Consider the following 23050-nt stretch of genomic DNA (forward strand, 5'->3'; position numbering starts at 1 on the left):
AAGCGGTCTTCTCATATTTCTATGTGAATACTAATCCTTCATGATAATCAAGATTGTCATGTCAATCCTTTTTCAACCCGCGTGTTTTCTCTTCAAGTGGATCCGATCATTTTAATATCAGCAAGATCAATTATTATTTATTCTCAACGGTGTTTGTTTTATCCGTCCCAAGTTGCCTTTGTTTTCCCACTCTCCCATCCTTGTTTCTTCAAGGACTCAGATTTCTTAATCAAGTATCCATCTTATTGATGCGAAGTCTCTCCATTCTTTTACGTCAATGTTCTTATCCGGCGATTCTCATGAAGATACTAACGGAGCCTCAAGTTCATCATCCTTCGTTCTTTTCCTTCTCCGGTGGATTTAATTCAAGTTTTCGGTGTTGACCATATCCTTTTCCTTGTTTCAAATATCTTCTTATGCTGGTGCACCTCATTTGTCATTCCATTTCTGGTTATTCATTTGTTTTGGAGTGCTAAAGATATCTCAAAAGGCTCGTCTTGTCACTCAAGATCCGTTCAACTTATTTCGATGTTGTTATCTCATTCAAGCCGTACCCTCTTTTTGATGGTGGAGTAGATGAAGAAGATGACGAGGTAGATGGCCTCGACGGCGAGGCCGATGCCGTTGATGGTGACGACGAGGGTGCTGTTGGCGTGGACGATGGGGAGGCCGTAGAAGACCCAGAGCATGCAGTTGAGCAGCGTCGCCAGGTAGGGGTCCGGCTTGAACTTCTCCACGTCCTTGGCCGCGCATATCCTCCAGAACGCCGGCCTGCGTGCACGCACAGGCAAAGGAAACAAAAGCTACCAACAACCACCTTCTATATACACAGATGGGGCAAGAGGAGGGTGCACGGATTACGCAGGGGAGAGGTAGAGGCCAAAGGTGATGACATTGCCGATGATACCGACCATGTTACGAGCTGCGTCTTGCTCGCCGGGGAGGAAAAGGCGGCTGACTTGAGGAAGAGGAAGGAGGTTTGTTATGATCTGGCTGGGCGATGAGAGAGGCCGAGCTTAAAGGCATGGACGGGTTCCCAGGGTTATCCCCTGATCGATATGCATGGTTGGGTTTTTTTTTTTTTGAGGATGCATGGTTGGGTGTTAAACGGTTAGTTAGACTGGGTTTTACTTCTGTTTTTTAGCGGAGACTGGCTGGGTTTTACTGGTCCTCGAGCCTGGGTATACGCAGGAACCGAGTCTAGCTCGTGGTTTTTTTTAGAACGTCTAGCTCGTGGGTTAGACTGCCAAATCATACGATGTTGGGTGTAACGTGCGTGGCCTGACCGGGAAAGTGAAAGAAAAGCGGGCATGCATAACCTCCTCGTACGCAAGTGCCATGCCAGGGCTGATCCAAACCAACATAATGTTGCAAGACACCGGATGAAGATAGGATAGATGAATGCAAAAGGATAAGGGCGTACTATATATGAATTGGTCTATAATAAAGATCTCTAATTTCTTTTATCCAGTAGTACTCCCTCCGTTTCCAAATATAAGTCTTTTTAAAGATTCCAACAAGTGACTACGTACGAAGCAAAATGAGTGAATCTACACTCTAAAATATGTCTACATATATCTGTATGTTGTAGTCCATTTGAAATGTCTAAAAAGACTTATATTTAGGAACGGAGGGAGTACATATATACCAGGCTGCGGTGGAGTTAATTGCACGAAAGTATCACAGTTGGGGATTGGTACCATTTTCCGTACCGTATAACATTTAATATGGAAATTTTAATATACACATTTTTGTAATATAAGGTGAACTTATTGTAAATAGGGAAAAACAGACAAACATATATGGCGACAAGGTGCCTACGGTGACGTTTCTGTCGATGACGAGGTGCCTACAGTGACTTGCCTGCTCAGTCTTTTGAATGTGCTCATAAAGATAGGGTGTGCGTGTGTGCGTTCATAGGGATAAGTGTATGCGCGTGTATATGAGCGCTTGCGTCTGTACATTGTTCAAAGAAAATTTGTTTATGTGGCTGCTACTTTAACGGAGCCGCGTAGTGGCGCAGTGGTCGAACGGCACGGCGCTCCTGGCCCTTTGTGCGTGTAATTTTTGTTCTGGCACGACGAAACGAGCCTAACGATAAATTTGACAAACGCGTGCTGTACATAACGAAAGAAGTTGTAGCCCAGTGGCATCGACGTCGAGCTGCGAACCCGATGGCTAGCATTCGATTCTTTGCGCCGCAAGGGCTCGTACAATTTTTTGCCCTGGCAGGACACATTTTAGGCAAACAAGGGATGAATGCGTGATTAAAGAAAACGTAAGGGTCTTTTATGCAAACAAGGGATGAAACTTCAGCTCCAGCGGGAACCGATATGTATAAATTAGGAATAGTGGTACCAATCCGCACGCACTGCGTTAATTGTGATACCTTCATGTACGCGCAAATCAGAGACCAACATGGGGAGGTTTGCGGGAGTCTGGACCGCTCCCAAGCCTGCTTCTGACCGCCCAAGCCCATGAAAAACCCCTCCCCCTTCCACGCTTGCTTCCCGCCCGACATTCATGCCCGGCCAGAGCGAACGCGACCGCTCACTGGCGCCGGCCGCCGCCCGCGCCGCTTTCCGGTGCAGTCAACTGTCGCACGCTCAAACGACATGACGGCCGCCCGTCCGTCCATCTACCGCATGCAATGTGGCAGGCGGTTGCTGAGTCATCTCCTCCGGCGCCACACGACCGTCCCTCTGCCGCCCATCGGTGCTATATAAACCGCTGCCCCGGCCATAGCCACAATCATCCCTCTCAGCACCATTCACCTCCATGGATCCCTCTACCGTCAAAGGTCTCTGGGATGGGCTGACGTCGGAGCAGAAGGAGGAGATGGCCGCCATTGCTGCCGACTGGCAGGCCGGCAGGCAGCCGGAGGACACCGACGTCAGCTAGATGGCTTCTTCTATCTTTTTGGATCTCAATGCAATGTTCTCCCCCTCTCTCGTGGAGATCTATTCGATGTAATCTTCTTTTTGCGGTGTGTTTGTTGAGACCGATGAATTGTGCGTTTATGATCAAGATTATCTATGAACAATATTTCAATCTTCTCTGAATTCTTTTATGTATGATTGGTTATCCTCGCAAGTCTCTTCGAATTATCAGTTTGGTATGGCCTACTAGATTGGTTTTTCTTGCAATGGGAAAAGTGCTTAGCTTTGGGTTCAATCTTGTGGTGTCCTTTTCCAGTGAGAGTTGAGGCAGCAAGGCACGTATTATATTGTTACCTCGAGGATAACAAGATGGTTTTTTTTTATCATATTGCATGAATTTATCCCTCTACATCATGTCATCTTGCTTAAGGCGTTACTCTGTTTTCTTGAACTTAATACTCTAGATGCATGCTGGATAGCGGTCGATGAGTGGAGTAATAGTAGTAGATGCAGGCAAGAGTCGGTCTACTTGTTTCAGACTGATGCCTATATACATGATCATACCTAGATATTCTCATAACTATGCTCAATTCTGTCAATTGCTCAACAGTAATTCATTCACCCACCGTAACATAGTTATGCTCTTGAGAGAAGCCACTAGTGAAATCTATGGCCCCGGGGTCTATTTCCATCATATTAATCTTCCATCACTTTATTATTGTTTTGCTTTTTACTTTGCTTTTTATTTTACTTTACATCTTTATACCAAAAATACCAAAAATATTATCTATCATCTCTATCAGATCTCACTCTCGTAAGTGACCGTGAAGGGATTGACCACCCCTATTCGTGTTGGTTGCGAGGAGTTATTTTCTTTGTGTAGGTACGAGGGACTCGCGTGTAGCCTCCTATTGGATTGATACCTTGGTTCTCAAAAACTGAGGGAAATACTTACGCTACTTTGCTGCATCATCCTTTCCTCTTCAGGGAAATCCAACACAGTGCTCAAGAGGTAGCACAAGGCACGTATTGTATTGTTGCCATCGAGGATAACTGAAGGAAATATGCCCTAGAGGCAATAATAAAGTTATTATTTATTTCCTTATATCATGATAAATGGTTATTACTCATGCTAGAATTGTATTAACCAGAAATATAATACATGTGTGAATACATAGACAAACAGTATGTCACTAGTATGCCTCTACTTGACTAGCTCGTTGATCAAAGATGGTTAAGTTTCCTAGACATTGACATGGGTTGTCATTTGATTAACGGGATCACATCATTAGGAGAATGATGTGATTGACATGACCCATTCCGTTAGCTTAGCACCCGATCGTTTAGTATGTTGCTATTGCTTTCTTCATGACTTATACATGTTCCTATGACTATGAGATTATGCAACTCTCGTTTATCGGAGGAACATTTTGTGTTCTACCAAACGTCACAACGTAACTGGGTGATTATAAAGGTGCTCTATAGGTGTCTCCGAAGGTACTTGTTGGGTTGGCGTATTTCGAGATTAGGATTTGTCACTCCGATTGTCAGAGAGGTATCTCTGGGCCCTCTCGGTAATGCACATCACTCAAGCCTTGCAAGCATTGCAACTAATGAGTTAGTTGCGGGATGATGTATTACGGAACGAGTAAAGATACTTGCCGGTAACGAGATTGAACTTGGTATTGAGATACCGACGATCGAATCTCGGGTAAGTAACATACCGATGACAAAGGAAACAACGTATGTTGTTATGCGGTCTGACCGATAAAGATATTCGTAGAATATGTGGGAGCCAATATGAGCATCCAAGTTCTGCTATTGGTTATTGACCGGAGACGTGTCTCGGTCATGTCTACATAGTTCTCGAACCCGTAGGGTCCGCACGTTTAAAGTTTTGATGATAGTTATATTATGAGTTTATATGTTTTGATGTACCGATGGTTGTTTGGAGTCCCGGATGTGATCACGGACATGACGAGGAGTCTCGAAATGGTCGAGACATGAAGATTGATATATTGGAAGCCTATGTTTGGATATCGGAAGTGTTCCGGGTGAAATCGGGATTTTACCGGAGTACCGGGAGGTTACCGGAACCCCCCGGGAGGTTAATGGGCCATAGTGGGCCTTAGTGGAAGAGAGGAGAGGCGGCTAGGGCAAGGGCCGCGCGCCCCTCCCCCTAGTCCGAATAGGACAAGGAGAGGGGGGCGGCGCCCCCCGTTCCTTCTTCTCGTCCACCTCTTTCCCCTCCACTCCTAGTCCAACTAGGAAAAGGGAGGGAGTCCTACTCCCGGTGGGAGTAGGACTCCTCCTGGCGCGCCCCCTCTAGGCCGGCTGCACCTCCCCCCTTGCTCCTTTATATACGGGGGCAGGGGGGCACCCCAAAGACACAACAATTGATCATTTGATCTTTTAGCCGTATGCGGTGCCCCCCTCCACCATATTCCACCTCGATAATACTGTAGCGGTGCTTAGGCGAAGCCCTGCATCGGTAGAACATCATCATCGTTACCACGCCGTCGTGCTGACGAAACTCTCCCTCAACACTCGGCTGGATCAGAGTTCGAGGGACGTCATCGGGCTGAACGTGTGCTGAACTCGGAGGTGCCGTGCGTTCGGTACTTGATCGGTCGGATCGTGAAGACGTACGACTACATCAACCGCATTGTGCTAACGCTTCCGCTTTCGGTCTACGAGGGTACGTGGACAACACTCTCCCCTCTCGTTGCTATGCATCACCATGATCTTGCGTGTGCGTAGGAATTTTTTTAAAATTACTACGTTCCCCAACAGTGGCATCCGAGCCTGGTTTTATGCGTAGATGCAATATGCACGAGTAGAACACAAGTGAGCTGTGGGCGATATAAGTCATACTACTTACCAGCATGTCATACTTTGGTTCGGCGGTATTGTTGGATGAAGCGGCCTGGACCGACATTACACGTACGCTTACGCGAGACTGGTTCTACCGACGTGCTTTGCACGCAGGTGGCTGGCGGGTGTCAGTTTCTCCAACTTTAGTTGAACTGAGTGTGGCTACGCCCGGTCCTTGCGAAGGTTAAAACAGCACCAACTTGACAAACTATCATTGTGGTTTTGATGCGTAGGTAAGAACGGTTCTTGCTAAGCCCGTAGCAGCCACGTAAAATTTGCAACAACAAAGTAGAGGACGTCTAACTTGTTTTTGCAGGGCATGTTGTGATGTGATATGGTCAAGACGTGATGCTAAATTTTATTGTATGAGATGATCATGTTTTGTAACCGAGTTATCGGCAACTGGCAGGAGCCATATGGTTGTCGCTTTATTGTATGCAATGCAATCGCCATGTAATGCTTTACTTTAACACTATGCGGTAGTGATAGTCGTAGAAGCATAAGATTGGCGAGACGACAACGATGCTATGATGGAGATCAAGGTGTCGCGCCGGTGACGATCGTGATCATGATGGTGCTTCGGAGATGGAGATCACAAGCACAAGATGATGATGGCCATATCATATCACTTATATTGATTGCATGTGATGTTTATCTTTTATGCATCTTATCTTGCTTTGATTGACGGTAGCATTATAAGATGATCCCTCACTAAATTATCAAAGTATAAGTGTTCTCCCTGAGTATGCACTGTTGCGAAAGTTCTTCGTGCTGAGACACCATGTGATGATTGCTACATCTTGAGCACTGCGTTGGATTTCCCCGAAGAGGAGAGGATGATGCAGCAAAGTAGCGTAAGTATTTCCCTCAGTTTTTGAGAACCAAGGTATCAATCCAGTAGGAGGCTACGCTCGAGTCGCTCGTACCTACACAAAAACAATAGGTCCTCGCAACCAACGCGATTAGGGGTTGTCAATCCTTTCACGGTCACTTACGAGAGTGAGATCTGATTGAGATGATAGATAATATTTTTGGTATTTTTGGTATAGATATGCAAAGTGAAAAGTAAAAGGCAAAGTAAAAAAGCAAAGCAATAATAAAGTGATGGAGATTGATATGATGAGAATAGACCCGGGGGCCATAGATTTCACTAGTGGCTTCTCTCAAGAGCATAAGTATTCTACGGTGGGTGAACAAATTACTGTTGAGCAATTGACAAAATTGAGCATAGTTATGAGAATATCTAGGTATGATCATGTATATAGGCATCACGTCCGAGACAAGTAGACCGACTCCTGCCTGCATCTACTACTATTACTCCACTCATCGACCGCTATCCAGCATGCATCTAGAGTATTAAGTTAAAAATAGAGTAACGCCTTAAGCAAGATGACATGATGTAGAGGGATAGTTTCATGCAATATGATAAAACCCCCATCTTGTTATCCTTGATGGCAACAATACAATACTTGCCTTGCTGCCCATTCTGTCACTGGGTAAGGACACCGCAAGATTGAACCCAAAGCTAAGCACTTCTCCCATTGCAAGAAAAACCAATCTAGTAGGCCAAACCAAACTAATAATTCGAAGAGACTTGCAAAGATAACCAATCATACACAAAAGAATTAGGTTTTTGGCTCTGTATCTGATCGTTTGGGGGTACATAGGTATATATAGGAGGAAGGAGTATGTCGGTGGAGCTCCGAGGGGCCCACGAGGCAGGGGGCGCGCCCTAGGGGGGGGGGCACGCCCCCACCCTCATGACCGCCTCTTTTGTTCCTTGGAGTAGGGTCCAAGTCTCCTGGATCACGTTCGGTGAGAAAATCACGTTCCCCGAAGGTTTCATTCCGTTTGGACTCCGCTTGATATTCTGTTTCTTCGAAACACTGAAATAGGCAAAAAACAGCAATTCTGGGCAAGGCCTCCGGTTAATAGGTTAGTCCCAAAAATAATATAAAAGTGGAAAATAAATCCCAATATAGTCCAAAATAGTAGATAATATAGCACGGAGCAATCAAAAATTATAGATACATTGGAGACGTATCAGGCATCCCCAAGCTTAATTCCTGCTCGTCCTCGAGTAGGTAAATGATAAAAAAAGAATTTTTGATGCGGAGTGCTACTTGGCATAATTTCAATTTAAATCTTCTTAATTGTGGTATGAAAATTCATATCCTAAAGATTCAAGACAAAAGTTCATGTTGACATAAAAATAATAATACTTCAAGCATACTAACAAAGCAATTATGTCTTCTCAAAATAACATGGCCAAAGAAAGTTATCCCTACAAAATCATATAGTCTGGCTATGCTCTATCTTCACCACACGAAGTATTTAAATCATGCACAACTCCGATGACAAGCCAAGCAATTGTTTCATACTTTAACATTTTCAAAACTTTTTCGATCTTCACGCAATACATGAGCGTGACCCATGGACATAGCACTATATGTGGAATAGAATGGTGGTTGTGGAGAAGACAAAAAGAGGGGAAGATAGTCTCACATCAACTAGGCGTATCAATGGGCTATGAAGATGCCCACCAATAGATATCAATGTGAGTGAGTAGGGATTGCCATGCAACAGATGCACTAGAGCTATAAGTATATGAAAGCTCAACAAAAGGAACTAAGTGGGTGTGCATCCAACTCGCTTGCTCACGAAGACCTAGGGCATTTTGAGGAAGCCCATCATTGGAATATACAAGCCAAGTTCTATAACGTAAAATTCCCACTATTATATGAAAGTGACAAAATGAGAGACTCTCTATCATGAAGATCATGGTGCTACTTTGAAGCACAAGTGTGGTAAAAGGATAGTAACATTGTCCCTTCTCTCTTTTTCTCTCATTTTTTTATTTGGGCCTTTTCTCTTTTTTATGGCCTCTTTTTTTTCTTTCTTTTTTTTATTATTTTTCGTCCGGAGTCTCATCCCGACTTGTGGGGGAATCATAGTCTCCATCATCCTTTCCTCACTTGGGACAATGCTCTAAAAATGATGATCATCACACTTTTTATTTTTCTTACAACTCAACAATTACAACTTGATACTTAGAAAAAATATGACTCTATGTGAATGCCTCCGGCGGTGTACCGGGATATGCAATGAATCAAGAGTGACATGTATGAAAGAATTATGAACGGTGGCTTTGCCACAAATACGTGAAGGAAATATGCCCTAGAGGCAATAATAAAGTTATTATTTATTTCCTTATTTCATGATGAATGTTTATTATTCATGCTAGAATTGTATTAACCGGAAACATAATACATGTGTGAATACACAGACAACCAGAGTGTCACTAGTATGCCTCTACTTGACTAGCTCGTTAATCAAATATGGTTATGTTTCCTAACCATGAACAAAGTGTTGTTATTTGATTAACGAGGTCACATCATTAGTTGAATGATCTGATTGACATGACCCATTCCATTAGCTTAGCACCCGATCGTTTAGTATGTTGCTATTGCTTTCTTCATGACATATACATGTTCCTATGACTATGAGATTATGCAACTCCCGTTTGCCGGAGGAACACTTTGGGTGCTACCAAACGTCACAACGTAACTGGGTGATTATAAAGGAGCATTACAGGTGTCTCCAAAGGTAGATGTTGGGTTGGCGTATTTCGAGATTAGGATTTGTCACTCTGATTGTCGAAGAGGTATCTCTGGGCCCTCTCGGTAATGCACATCACATAAGCCTTGCAAGCATTGCAACTAATGAGGTAGTTGCGAGATGATGTATTACGGAACGAGTAAAGAGACTTGCCGGTAACGAGATTGAACTAGGTATTGGAATACCGACGATCGAATCTCGGGCAAGTAACATACCGATGACAAAGGGAACAACGTATGTTGTTATGCGGTCTGACCGATAAAGATCTTCGTAGAATATGTAGGAGCCAATATGGGCATCCAGGTCCCGCTATTGGTTAGTCATGTCTACATTGTTCTCAAACCCGTAGGGTCCGCACGCTTAAGGTTACGATGACAGTTATATTATGAGTTTATGCATTTTGATGTACCGAAGGTTGTTCGGAGTCCCGGATGTGATCACGGACATGACGAGGAGTCTCGAAATGGTCAAGACATAAATATTGATATATTGGAAGCCTATGTTTGGATATCGGAAGTGTTCCGGGTGAAATCAGGATTTTACCGGAGTACCGGGAAGGTTACCGGAACCCCCCGGGAGCTAAATGGGCCATGATGGGCCTTAGTGGAAAAGAGAAGAGGCAGCCCTACATGGGCTGCGCGCCTCCCCCTTCCCCTAGTCCTATTAGGACTAGGAGAGGTGGTCGGCCCCCTCCTTCTCCTTTTCCCCTCCGCGAATCCTATTCCAACTAGGATTGGGGGGAATCCTACTCCTAGAGGGAGTAGGACTCTCCTGGCGCGCCAAGCTTGGCCGGCCAGCCTCCCCCCCCCCCTCTAGTCCTTTATATACTGAGGCAGAGGCACCCCAGAAACACACAAGTTGATCCACGTGATCTATTCCTTAGCCGTGTGCGGTGCCCCTTGCCACCATATTCCTCGATAATACTGTAGCGGAGTTTAGGCGAAGCCCTGCTGCTGTAGTGCATCAAGATCGTCACCACGCCGTCGTGCTGATGGAACTCTTCCCCGACACTTTGCTGGATCGGAGTCCGGGGATCGTCATCGAGCTGAACGTGTGCTCGAACTCGGAGGTGCCGTAGTTTTGGTACTTGATCGGTTGGATCGTGAAGACATATGACTACTTCCTCTATGTTGCGTCAATGCTTCGGCAGTCGGTCTGCGTGGGTACGTAGACAACACTCTCCCCTCTCGTTGCTATGCATCACATGATCTTGCGTGTGCGTAGGAATTTTTTTGAAATTACTACGAAACCTAACAGTGGCATCCGAGCCTAGGTTATTTATGTTGATGTTATATGCACGAGTAGAACACAAGTGAGTTGTGGGCGATATAAGTCATACTGCCTACCAGCATGTCATACTTTGGTTCGGCGGCATTGTTGGACGAGACGACCCGGACCAACATTACGCGTACGCTTACGCGAGACCGGTTCCCCCAACGTGCTTTGCACATAGGTGGCTTGCGGGCAACTGTCTCTCCAACTTTAGTTGAACCGAGTATGGCTACGCCCGGTCCTTGCGAAGGTTAAAACGGAGTCTATTTGATAAACTATCGTTGTGGTTTTGATGCGTAGGTGAGATTGGTTTTTGCTTAAGCCCGTAGCAGCCACGTAAAACTTGCAACAACAAAGTAGAGGACGTCTAACTTGTTTTTGCAGGGCATGTTGTGATGTGATATGGTCAAGGCATGATGATAAAATTTTATTGTATGAGATGATCATGTTTTGTAACCGAGTTATCGGCAACTGGCAGGAGCCTTATGGTTGTCGTTTTATTGTATGCAATGCAATCGCGATGTAATACTTTACTTTATTACTAAACGGTAGTGATAGTCGTGGAAGCATAAGATTGGCGAGACGACAACGATGCTACGATGGAGATCAAGGTGTCGCGCCGGTGACGATGGTGATCACGATGGTGCTTCGGAGATGGAGATCACAAGCACAAGATGATGATGGCCATATCATATCACTTATATTGATTGCATGTGATGTTTATCCTTTTATGCATCTTATCTTGCTTTGATTGACGGTAGCATTATAAGATGATCTCTCACTAAATTATCAAGAAGTGTTCTCCCTGTGTATGCACCGTTGCGAAAGTTCTTCGTGCTGAGACACCACGTGATGATCGGGTGTGATAGGTTCTACGTTCAAATACAACGGGTGCAAAACAGTTGCACATGCGGAATACTCGGGTTATACCTGACGAGCCAAGCATATACAGATATGGCCTCGGAACACGGAGACCGAAAGGTCGAGCGTGAATCATATAGTAGATATGATCAACATAATGATGTTCACCAATGAAACTAATCCATCTCACGTGATGATCGGACATGGTTTAGTTGATTTGGATCACGTGATCACTTAGAAGATTAGAGGGATGTCTATCTAAGTGGGAGTTCTTAAGTAATATGATTAATTGAACTTAAATTTATCATGAACTTAGTCCTGGTAGTATTAGCATATCTATGTTGTAGATCAATAGCTCGCGTTGTTACTTCCATATGTTTATTTTGATATGTTCCTAGAGAAAAATTGTGTTGAAAGATGTTAGTAGCAATGATGCGGATTGGATCCGTGATCTGAGGTTTATCCTCATTGCTGCACAGAAGAATTATTTCCTTGATGCACCGCTAGGTGACAGACCTATTGCAGGAGCAGATACAGACGCTATGAACGTTTGGCTAGCTCAATATGATGACTACTTGATAGTTTAAGTGCACCATGCTTAATGGCTTAGAATCGGGACTTCAAAGACGTTTTGAACGTCATGGACCATATGAGATGTTCCAGGAGTTGAAGTTAATATTTCAAGAAAATACCCGAGTTGAGAGATATGAAGTCTCCAACAAGTTCTATAGCTAAAAGATGGAGGAGAATCGCTCAACTAGTGAGCATGTGCTCAGATTGTCTAGTTACTACAATCGCTTGAATCAAGTGGGAGTTAATCTTCCAGATAAGATAGTGATTGACAGAATTCTCTAGTCACCATCACCAAGTTAGTAGAACTTCATGATGAACTATAGTATGCAAGGGATGACGAAAACGAATCCCGAGCTTTTCATGATGATGAAATCGATGAAGGTAGAAATCAAGAAAGAGCATCAAGTGTTGATGGTTGACAAGATCACTAGTTTCAAGAAAAGGGCAAAGGGAAGAAGGGGAACTTCAAGAAGAACGGCAAACAAGTTGCTGCTCAAGTGAAGAAACCCAAGTCTAGTCCTAAGCCTGAGACTAAGTGTTTCTACTGCAAAGGGACTGATCACTGGAAGCGGAACTACCCCAAGTGATTGGTAGATAAGAAGGATGGCAAAGTAAACATAAGTATATTTGATATACATGTTATTGATGTGTACTTTACTAGTGTTTATAGCAACCCCTCAGTATTTGATACTAGTTCAGTTACTAAGATTAGTAACTCGAAACGGGAGTTGCAGAATAAACAGAGACTAGTTAAGGGTGAAGTGACGATGTGTGTTGGAAATGGTTCCAAGATTGATATGATCATCATCGCACACTCCCTATAATTTCAGGATTAGTGTTGAACCTAAATAAGTGTTATTTAGTGTTTGCGTTGAGCATCAATATGATTTGATCATGTTTATTGTAATACGGTTATTCATTTAAGTAAGAGAATAAATTGTTGTTCTGTTTACATGAATAAAACCTTATATGGTTACACACCCAATGAAAATAGTTCGTTGGATCTCGATCGTAGTGATACACATAATCATAATATTGAAACCAAAAGATGCAAAGTTAATAATGATAGTGCAACTTATTTGTAGCACTGCCGTTTAGGTCATATTGGTGTAAAGCGCATGAAGAAACTCCATGCTGATGGGATTTTGGAATCACTTCATTATGAATCAGTTGATGCTTGCGAACCATGCCTCATGGGCAAGATGACTAATACTCTGTTCTTCGGAACAATGGAGCGAGCAACAAGATTTGTTGGATATCATACATACTGATGTATGTGGTCCGATGAATATTGAGGCTCGCGACAAGTATCATTATTTTCTTATCTTCACAGATGATTTGAGCAGATATGAGTATATCTACTTGATGAGACATAAGTCTGAAACATTTGAAAAGTTCAAAGATTTTCAGAGTAAAGTGAAAAATCATCGTAACAAGATAATAAAGTTTCTACGATCTGATCATAGAGAAGAGTATTTGAGTTACGAGTTTGGCCTTCAGTTAAAAACAATGTGAAATAGTTTCACTACTCATGCCACCTGGAACACCACAATGTAATGGTGTGTCCGAACGTCATAACCGTACTTTATTAGATATGGTGCGATCTATGATGTCTCTTGCCGATCTACCACTATCGTTTTGGGGTTATGCATTAAAGACAGTTGCATTCACGTTAAAAGGGCACCATCAAAATCCGTTGAGATGACGCCTTATGAACTGTGGTTTGGCAAGAAACCAAAGTTGTCGTTTCTGAAAGTTTGGGGCTGCGATGCTTATGTGAAAAAGCTTCAACCTGATAAGCTCGAACCCAAATCTGAGAAATGTGTCTTCATAGGATACCCAAAAGTTACTGTTGGGTACACCTTCTATCACAGATCCGAAGGCAAGATTTTTTGCTAAATTTGGAAACTTTCTGGAGAAGGAGTTTCTCTTGAAAGAAGTGAGTGGGAGGAAAGTAGAAAACTTGACAAGGTAATTGTACCTTCTCCTTTATTGGAAAGTAGTTCATCACAGAAATTTGTTCCTGTGACTCCTACACCAATTAGTGAGGAAGCTAATGATGATGATCATGAAACTTCAGATCAAGTTACTACCGAATCTCGTAGGTAAACCAGAGTGAGATCCGCACCACAGGGTACGGTAATCCTGTTCTGGAAGTCATGTTACTAGACCATGACGAACTTGCGAACTATGAGGAAGCGATGATGAGCCCAGATTCCGCAAAATGGTTTGAGGCCATGAAATCTGAGATATGATCCATGTATGAGAACAAAGTATGGACTTTGATGGATTTGCCCGATGATCGGCAAGCCATAAAAAATAAATGGATCTTCAAGAGGAAGACAGACGCTGATAGTAGTGTTACTATCTACAAAGCTAGAATTGTCGCAAAAAGGTTTTCGACAAGTTCAAGGTGTTGACTATGATGAGAGATTCTCACTCGTATCTATGCTTGAGTCTGTCCGAATCATGTTAGTAATTGCCGCATTTTATGAAATCTGGCAAATGGATAAACAAAACTGCATTCCTTAATAGATTTATTAAAGAAGAGTTGTATATGATGCAACCAGAAGATTTTGTCGATCCAAAGGGAGCTAACAAAGTGTGCAAGCTCCAGCGATCCATTTATGGACTGGTGCAAGCATCTCGGAGTTGGAATATACACTTTGATGAGTTGATCAAAGCATATAGTTTTATACAGACTTGCGGTGAAGCCTGTATTTACAAGAAAAGTGAGTGGGACCACTACAACATTTCTGATAAGTATATGTGATTGACATATTGTTGATCGAAAATAATGTAGAATTATTCTGCAAAGCATAAAGGAGTGTTTGAAAGGAATTTTTCAAAGAAAGACCTCGGTAAAGCTGCTTACATATTGAGCATCAAGATCTATAGAGATAGATCAAGACGCTTGATAAGTTTTTTCAATGAGTACATACCTTGACAAGATTTTGAAGTAGTTCAAAATGGAACAGTCAAAGAAAAAGTTTCTTGCCTGTGTTACAAGGTGTGAAATTGAGTAAGACTCAAAGCCCGACCACGGCAGAAGATAGAAAAAGAATGAAAGTCATTCCCTATGCCTTGGCCATAGGTTCTATAAAGTATGTCATGCTGTATACTAGAACTATTGTATACCCTGCACTGATTTGGCAAGGGAGTACAATAGTGATCTAGGAGTAGATCACTGGACAGCGGTCAGAATTATCCTTAGTAAAATAAGGATATGTTTCTCGATTATGGACGTGACAAAAGGGTTCGTCGTAAACGGTTACGTCGATGCAAGTTTTTGACACTGATCCAGATGATTCTAAGTCTCAATCTGGATACATATTGAAAGTGGGAGCAATTAGCTAGAGTAGCTCCGTGCAGAGCATTGTAGACATAGAATTTTGCAAAATACATAGGATCCGAATTTGGCAGGCCCGTTGACTAAGATTCTCTCACAAGCAAAACATGATCACACCTTAGTACTCTTTGGGTGTTAATCACATAGCGATGTGAACTAGATTACCGAATCTAGTAAACCCTTTGGGTGTTGGTCACATGACGATGTGAACTATGGGTGTTAATCACATGATGATGTGAACTATCGATGTTAATCACATGGTGATGTGATCTTGATTATTGACTCTAGTGCAAGTGGGAGACTGAAGGAAATATGCCCTAGAGGCAATAATAAAGTTATTATTTATTTCCTTATTTCATGATGAATGTTTATTATTCATGTTAGAATTGTATTAACCGGAAACATAATACATGTGTGAATACATAGACAACCAGAGTGTCACTAGTATGCCTCTACTTGACTAGCTCGTTAATCAAAGATGGTTATGTTTCCTAACCATGAACAAAGTGTTGTTATTTGATTAACGAGGTCACATCATTAGTTGAATGATCTGATTGACATGACCCATTCCATTAGCTTAGCACCCGATCGTTTAGTATGTTGCTATTGCTTTCTTCATGACATATACATGTTCCTATGACTATGAGATTATGCAACTCCCGTTTGCCGGAGGAACACTTTGGGTGCTACCAAACGTCACAACGTAACTGGGTGATTATAAAGGAGCATTACAGGTGTCTCCAAAGGTAGATGTTGGGTTGGCGTATTTCGAGATTAGGATTTGTCACTCCGATTGTCGGAGAGGTGTCTCTGGGCCCTCTCGGTAATGCACATCACATAAGCCTTGCAGGAATTGCAACTAATGAGGTAGTTGCGAGATGATGTATTACGGAACGAGTAAAGAGACTTGTCGGTAACGAGATTGAACTAGGTATTAGAATACCGACGATCGAATCTCAGGCAAGTAACATACCGATGACAAAGGGAACAACGTATGTTGTTATGCGGTCTGACCGATAAAGATCTTCGTAGAATATGTAGGAGCCAATATGGGCATCCAGGTCCCGCTATTGGTTATTGACTGGAGACGTGTCTCGGTCATGTCTACATAGTTCTCAAACCCGTAGGGTCCGCATGCTTAAGGTTACGATGACAGTTATATTATGAGTTTATGCATTTTGATGTGCCGAAGGTTGTTCGGAGTCCCATATGTGATCACGGACATGACGAGGAGTCTCGAAATGGTCGAGACATAAAGATTGATATATTGGAAGCCTATGTTTGGATATCGGAAGTGTTCCGGGTGAAATCGGGATTTTACCGGAGTACCGGGAAGGTTACCGGAACCCCCCGGGAGCTAAATGGGCCATGATGGGCCTTAGTGGAAAAGAGAAGAGGCAGCCCTACATGGGATGCGCGCCTCCCCCTTCCCCTAGTCCTATTAGGACTAGGAGAGGTGGCCGGCCCCCTCCTTCTCCTTTTCCCCTCCGCGAATCCTATTCCAACTAGGATTGGGGGGGGGGGGGAATCCTACTCCCAGAGGGAGTAGGACTCTCCTGGCGCGCCAAGCTTGGCCTGCCAGCCTCCCCCCCTCTAGTCCTTTATATACTGAGGCAGAGGCACCCCAGAAACACACAAGTTGATCCTCGTGATCTATTCCTTAGCCGTGTGCGGTGCCCCCTGCCACCATATTCCTCGATAATACTGTAGCGGAGTTTAGGCGAAACCCTACTGCTGTAGTGCATCAAGATCGTCACCACGCCGTCGTGCTGATGGAACTCTTCCCCGACACTTTGCTGGATCGGAGTCCGGGGATCGTCATCGAGCTGAACATGTGCTCGAACTCGGAGGTGCCGTAGTTTCGGTACTTGATCGGTTGGATCGTGAAGACATACGACTACTTCCTCTATGTTGCGTCAACGCTTCCGCAGTCGGTCTGCGTGGGTACGTAGACAACACTCTCCCCTCTCGTTGCTATGCATCACATGATCTTGCGTGTGCGTAGGAAATTTTTTGAAATTACTACGAAACCCAACAATATGATGTCAACTACATGATCATGCTAGCAATATGACAATGATGGAGCGTGTCATAATAAACGGAACGGTGGAAAGTTGCATGGCAATATATCTCGGAATGGCTTTGGAAATGCCATAATAGGTAGGTATGGTGGCTGTTTTGAGGAAGGTATATGGTGGGTGTATGATACCGGCGAAAAGTGCGCGGTATTAGAGAGGCTACCAATGGTGGAAGGATGGGAAAAGTGCGTATAATCCATGGACTCAACATTAGTCATAAAGAACTCATATACTTATTGCAAAAATCTAGAAGGTATCAAAGCGAAGTATTACGTGCATGCTCCTAGGGGGATAGATTGGTAGGAAAAGACCACCGCTCGTCCCCGACCGCCACTCATAAGGAAGACAATCAATAAATAAATCATGCTCCGACTTCATCACATAACGGTTCACCATACGTGCATGCTACGGGAATCACAAACTTTAACACAAGTATTTCTCAAATTCACAACTACTCCACTAGCATAACTCTAATATCACCATCTTCATATCTCAAAACAATTATCAAGAATCAAACTTTTCTTAGTATTCAACACACTCAAAAGAAAGTCTTACAAATCTTGAATACCAAGCATATTATTATTAAGCAAATTACCATGCTATTCAAGACTCTCAAAATAATCTAAGTGAAGCATGAGAGATTAATAGTTTCTTTAAAACAAATCCACCACCGTGCTCTAAAAGATATAAGTGAAGCACTAGAGCAAAACTATAAAGCTCAAAAGATATAAGTGAAGCACATAAAGCATAACTATGAAGCTCAAAAGATATAAGTGAAGCACATAGAGTATTCTATCAAATTCCAATTTATGTATGGCTATCTCAAAAGGTGTGTACAGCAAGGATGATTGTGGCACACTAACAAAAAAATACACAAATAGTACAAGTGCTCCAAGCAAAACACATATCATGTGGTGAATAAAATATAGCTCCAAGTAAAATTACCGATGGAAGTGGACGAAAGAGGGGATGCCTTCCGGGGCATCCCCAAGCTTTGAATTTTTGGTGTCCTTCGATTATCTTGGGGGTGCCATGGGCACCCCCAAGCTTAGGCTCTTGCCACTCCTTGTTCCATAATCCATCAAAAGAATTCACCCAAAACTTGAAAACTTCACAACAAAAACTCAACAGAAAACTCGTGAGCTCCGTTAGCGAAAGAAAACAAAAGACCACTTCAATGTACTGTAATGAACTCATTCTTTATTTATATTGGTGTTAAACCTACTGTATTCCCACTTCTCTATGGATTAAAAACTATTTTACTAGCCATAGATTCATCAAAATAAGCAAACAACACACGAAAAACAGAATATGCCAAAAACAGAACAGTCTGTAGTAATCTGTAACTAACGCAAACTTCTGCAACTCCAGAAATTCAGCCAAAATAGGAAGACCTAGGAAATTTGTTTATTGATCAGAAGCAATTGGATTCCCTATTTTATCACGTTCTCGTAAATTTTAATAATTCTTTTCGTGAACCAAAAGTTTCTGGAAATTACAGCAAGATCAAATAACTATTATCCAAGAAGTTCCTATAGGTTTAACTTGGCACAAACACTAATTAAAACATAAAACCACATCTAAACAGAAGGTAGGTGGATTATTTACTCCTAAACAGAAACAAAAACAAAAAATTAAAAATAAAATTGGGTTGCCTCCCAACAAGCGCTATCGTTTAACGCCCCTAGCTAGGCATAAAAGCAAGGATAGATCTAGGTATTGCCATCTTTGGTAGGCAATTCTTCAATGAGGCGTTTATCTTCCTTAGAAATTTCTTTCTTTCTGGTAATTATCAAACTTTCAGGCACAAGATCGAAAAAATCATTTTTAGCAAATGGTTCCTTAATGATAGCAAAAAGATTGGGATGAATACTTATAGATTTAAGATCCGCAGTTTCCTTACTAGATGATTCACCCTTATTCTTAGGAACATAGATAAGCTTAGTATTTTTAGTAGACGGGCTTGGAGTGTTTTTAACGGAAGAAAAGGCAGTTGCCAAGTTGGTAATGATACCTTCAAGTTTATCGATTCTAGTGGAATCTAGATTTATTTTCTCATTAACCATGGGTTCCTTCTCCTTAATATTTTTCAAAGTCATTCCTACCTTACATCCATATTGGGTAATTTGATTGTGGATCTTTTTATCTAGATTTTCAATTGATTCAATGGTAGCAACTTTATTTTCAATAATTTCAAGCCATTGCATAACATGCTCCAAAGTTAACATAGTTCCATTAACCAAAAGAGGTGGTGAGCCAAATAAATCTATCATAGCATTATGAGAATCAAAAGTGTGTCTACCCAAGAAATTCCCCCCGGTAATGGTATCAAGGATATATCTATACCAAGGACTAGCACCTACATAAAAATTGCGAAGAAGAACTAAAGTAGATTGCTTCCTGGTAGATCTATTTTGAGGATTGCAAATTATATACCAAGCGTCTTTTAAATTTTCTCCCTCCCTTTGTTTAAAATTTAGGACTTCGTTCTCGGAAGATAACGGGGAAGATATAAGACTAGCCATGACGACAAGGCAAGCGAGAAAAAGGCAAACGGAAAAGAGAGGGCGAATAAAACGGCAAGGGTGAAGTGGGGGAGAGGAAAACGAGAGGCAAATGGCAACTAATGTAATGCGGGAGATAGGGATTGTGATGGGTACTTGGTATGTTGACTTTTGTGTAGACTCCCCGGAAACGGCGCCAGAAATTCTTCTTGCTACCTCTTGAGCACTGCATTGGATTTCCCCGAAGAAGAGAGGATGATGCAGCAAAGTAGCGTAAGTATTTCCCTCAGTTTTTGAGAACCAAGGTATCAATCCAGTAGGAGGCTACGCTCGAGTCCCTCGTACCTACACAAAAACAATAGCTCCTCGCAACCAACACGATAAGGGGTTGTCAATCCCTTCACGGTCACTTACGAGAGTGAGATCTGATAGAGATGATAGATAATATTTTTGGTATTTTTGGTATAGAGATGCAATGTGAAAAGTAAAAGGCAAGGTAAAAAAAGCAAAGCAATAACAAAGTGATGGAGATTGATATGATGAGAATAGACCCGGGGGCCATAGATTTCACTAGTGGCTTCTCTCAAGAGCATAAGTATTCTACGGTGGGTGAACAAATTACTGTTGAGCAATTGACAAAATTGAGCATAGTTATGAGAATATCTAGGTATGATCATGTATATAGGCATCACGTCCGAGACAAGTAGACCAACTCCTGCCTGCATCTAGTACTATTACTCCACTCATCGACCGCTATCCAGCATGCATCTAGAGTATTAAGTTAAAAACAGAGTAACGCCTTAAGCAAGATGACATGATGTAGAGCGATAGTTTCATGCAATATGATAAAACCCCCATCTTGTTATCCTTGATGGCAACAATACAATACTTGCCTTGCTACCCATTCTGTCACTGGGTAAGGACATCGCAAGATTGAACCCAAAGCTAAGCACTTCTCCCATTGCAAGAGAAACCAATCTAGTAGGCCAAACCAAACTGATAATTCGAAGAGACTTGCAAAGATAACCAATCATACACAAAAGAATTCAGAGAAGATTCAAATATTGTTCATAGATAGACTTGATCATAAACCCACAATTCATCAGTCTCAACAAACACACCGCAAAAAGAAGATTACATCGAATAGTTCTCCATAAGAGAGGGGGAGAACATTGTATTGTGATCCGAAAAGAGAGAAGAAGCCATCTAGCTACTAACTATGGACCCGAAGGTCTGAGGTAAACTACTCACACTTCATCGGAGAGGCTATGATGATGTAGAAGCCCTCCGTGATGACGGCCCTCTCCGGCGGAGCTCCGGAACAGGCCCCAGATGGGATCTCGTGGATACAGAAAGTTGCAGCGGTGGAATTAGGTTTTTGGCTCCGTATATGATCGTTTGGGGGTACGTAGGTATATATAGGAGGAAGGAGTACGTCGGTGGAGCTCCGAGGGGCCCACGAGGCAGGGGGCGCGCCCCCACCCTCGTGACCGCCTCTTTTGTTCCTTGGAGTAGGGTCCAAGTCTCCTGGATCATGTTCGGTGAGAAAATCACGTTACCGAAGGTTTCATTCCGTTTGGACTCCGTTTGATATTCTGTTTCTTCGAAACACTGAAATAGTCAAAAAACAGCAATTCTGGGCTAGGCCTCCGGTTAATAAGTTAGTCCCAAAAATAATATCAAAGTGGAAAATAAAGACCAATATAGTCCAAAACAGTAGATAATATAGCATGGAGCAATCAAAAATTATAGATACGTTGGAGACGTATCAATGATCGGGTGTGATAGGCTCTACGTTCAAATACAACGGGTGCAAAACAGTTGCACACGTGGAATACTCAGGTTAAACTTGACGAGCCTAGCATATAATAGATATGGCCTCGGAACACGGAGACCGAAAGGTCGAGCATGAATCATATAGTAGATATGATCAACATAGTGATGTTCACCATTGAAACTACTCCATCTCACGTGATGATCGAACATGGTTTAGTTGATTTGGATCATGTGATCACTTAGAGGATTAGAGGGATGTCTATCTAAGTGGGAGTTCTTAAGTAATATGATTAATTGAACTTCAATTTATCATGAACTTAGTACCTGATAGTATCTTGCTTGTCTATGTTGATTGTAGATACATGGCCCGTGCTGTTGTTCCGTTGAATTTTAATGCGTTCCTTGAGAAAGCAAAGTTGAAAGATGATGGTAGCAATTACACGGACTGGGTCCATAACTTGAGGATTATCCTCATTGCTGCCCAGAAGAATTACGTCCTGGAAGCACTGCTGGGTGCCAGGCCTGCTGCAGATGTAACTGACGACGTTAAGAATGTCTGGCAGAGCAAAGCTGATGACTACTCGATAGTTCAGTGTGCCATGCTTTACGGCTTAGAACCGGGACTTCAATGACGTTTTGAACGTCATGGAGCATATGAGATGTTCCAGGAGTTGAAGTTAATATTTCAAGCAAATGCCTGGATTGAGAGATATGAAGTCTCCAATAAGTTCTACAGCTGCAAGATGGAGGAGAATAGTTCTGTTAGTGAGCATATACTCAAAATGTCTAGGTATAATAATCACTTGATTCAACTGGGAGTTAATCTTCCGGATGATAGCGTCATTGACAGAATTCTCCAATCACTGCCACCAAGCTACAAAAGCTTCGTGATGAAATATAACATGCAAGGCATGGATAAGACGATTCCCGAGCTCTTCGCAATGCTAAAGGCTGCGGGGGTAGAAATCAAGAAGGAGCATCAAGTGTTGATGGTCAATAAGACCACCAGTTTCAAGAAAAAGGGCAAAGCGAAGAAGAAGGGGAACTTCAAGAAGAACAGCAAGCAAGTTGCTGATCAGGAGAAGAAACCCAAGTCTGGACCTAAGCCTGAGACTGAGTGCTTCTACAGCAAGCAGACTGGTCACTGGAAGCAGAACTGCGCCAAGTATTTGCCGGATAAGAAGGATGGCAAGGTGAACAAAGGTATATGTGATATACATGTTATTGATGTGTACCTTACTAATGCTCGCAGTAGCACTTGGGTAT

Source organism: Triticum dicoccoides, chromosome 7A, assembly GCF_002162155.2.
Source record: "Triticum dicoccoides isolate Atlit2015 ecotype Zavitan chromosome 7A, WEW_v2.0, whole genome shotgun sequence".
Classification (NCBI taxonomy): Eukaryota; Viridiplantae; Streptophyta; class Magnoliopsida; order Poales; family Poaceae; genus Triticum; species Triticum dicoccoides.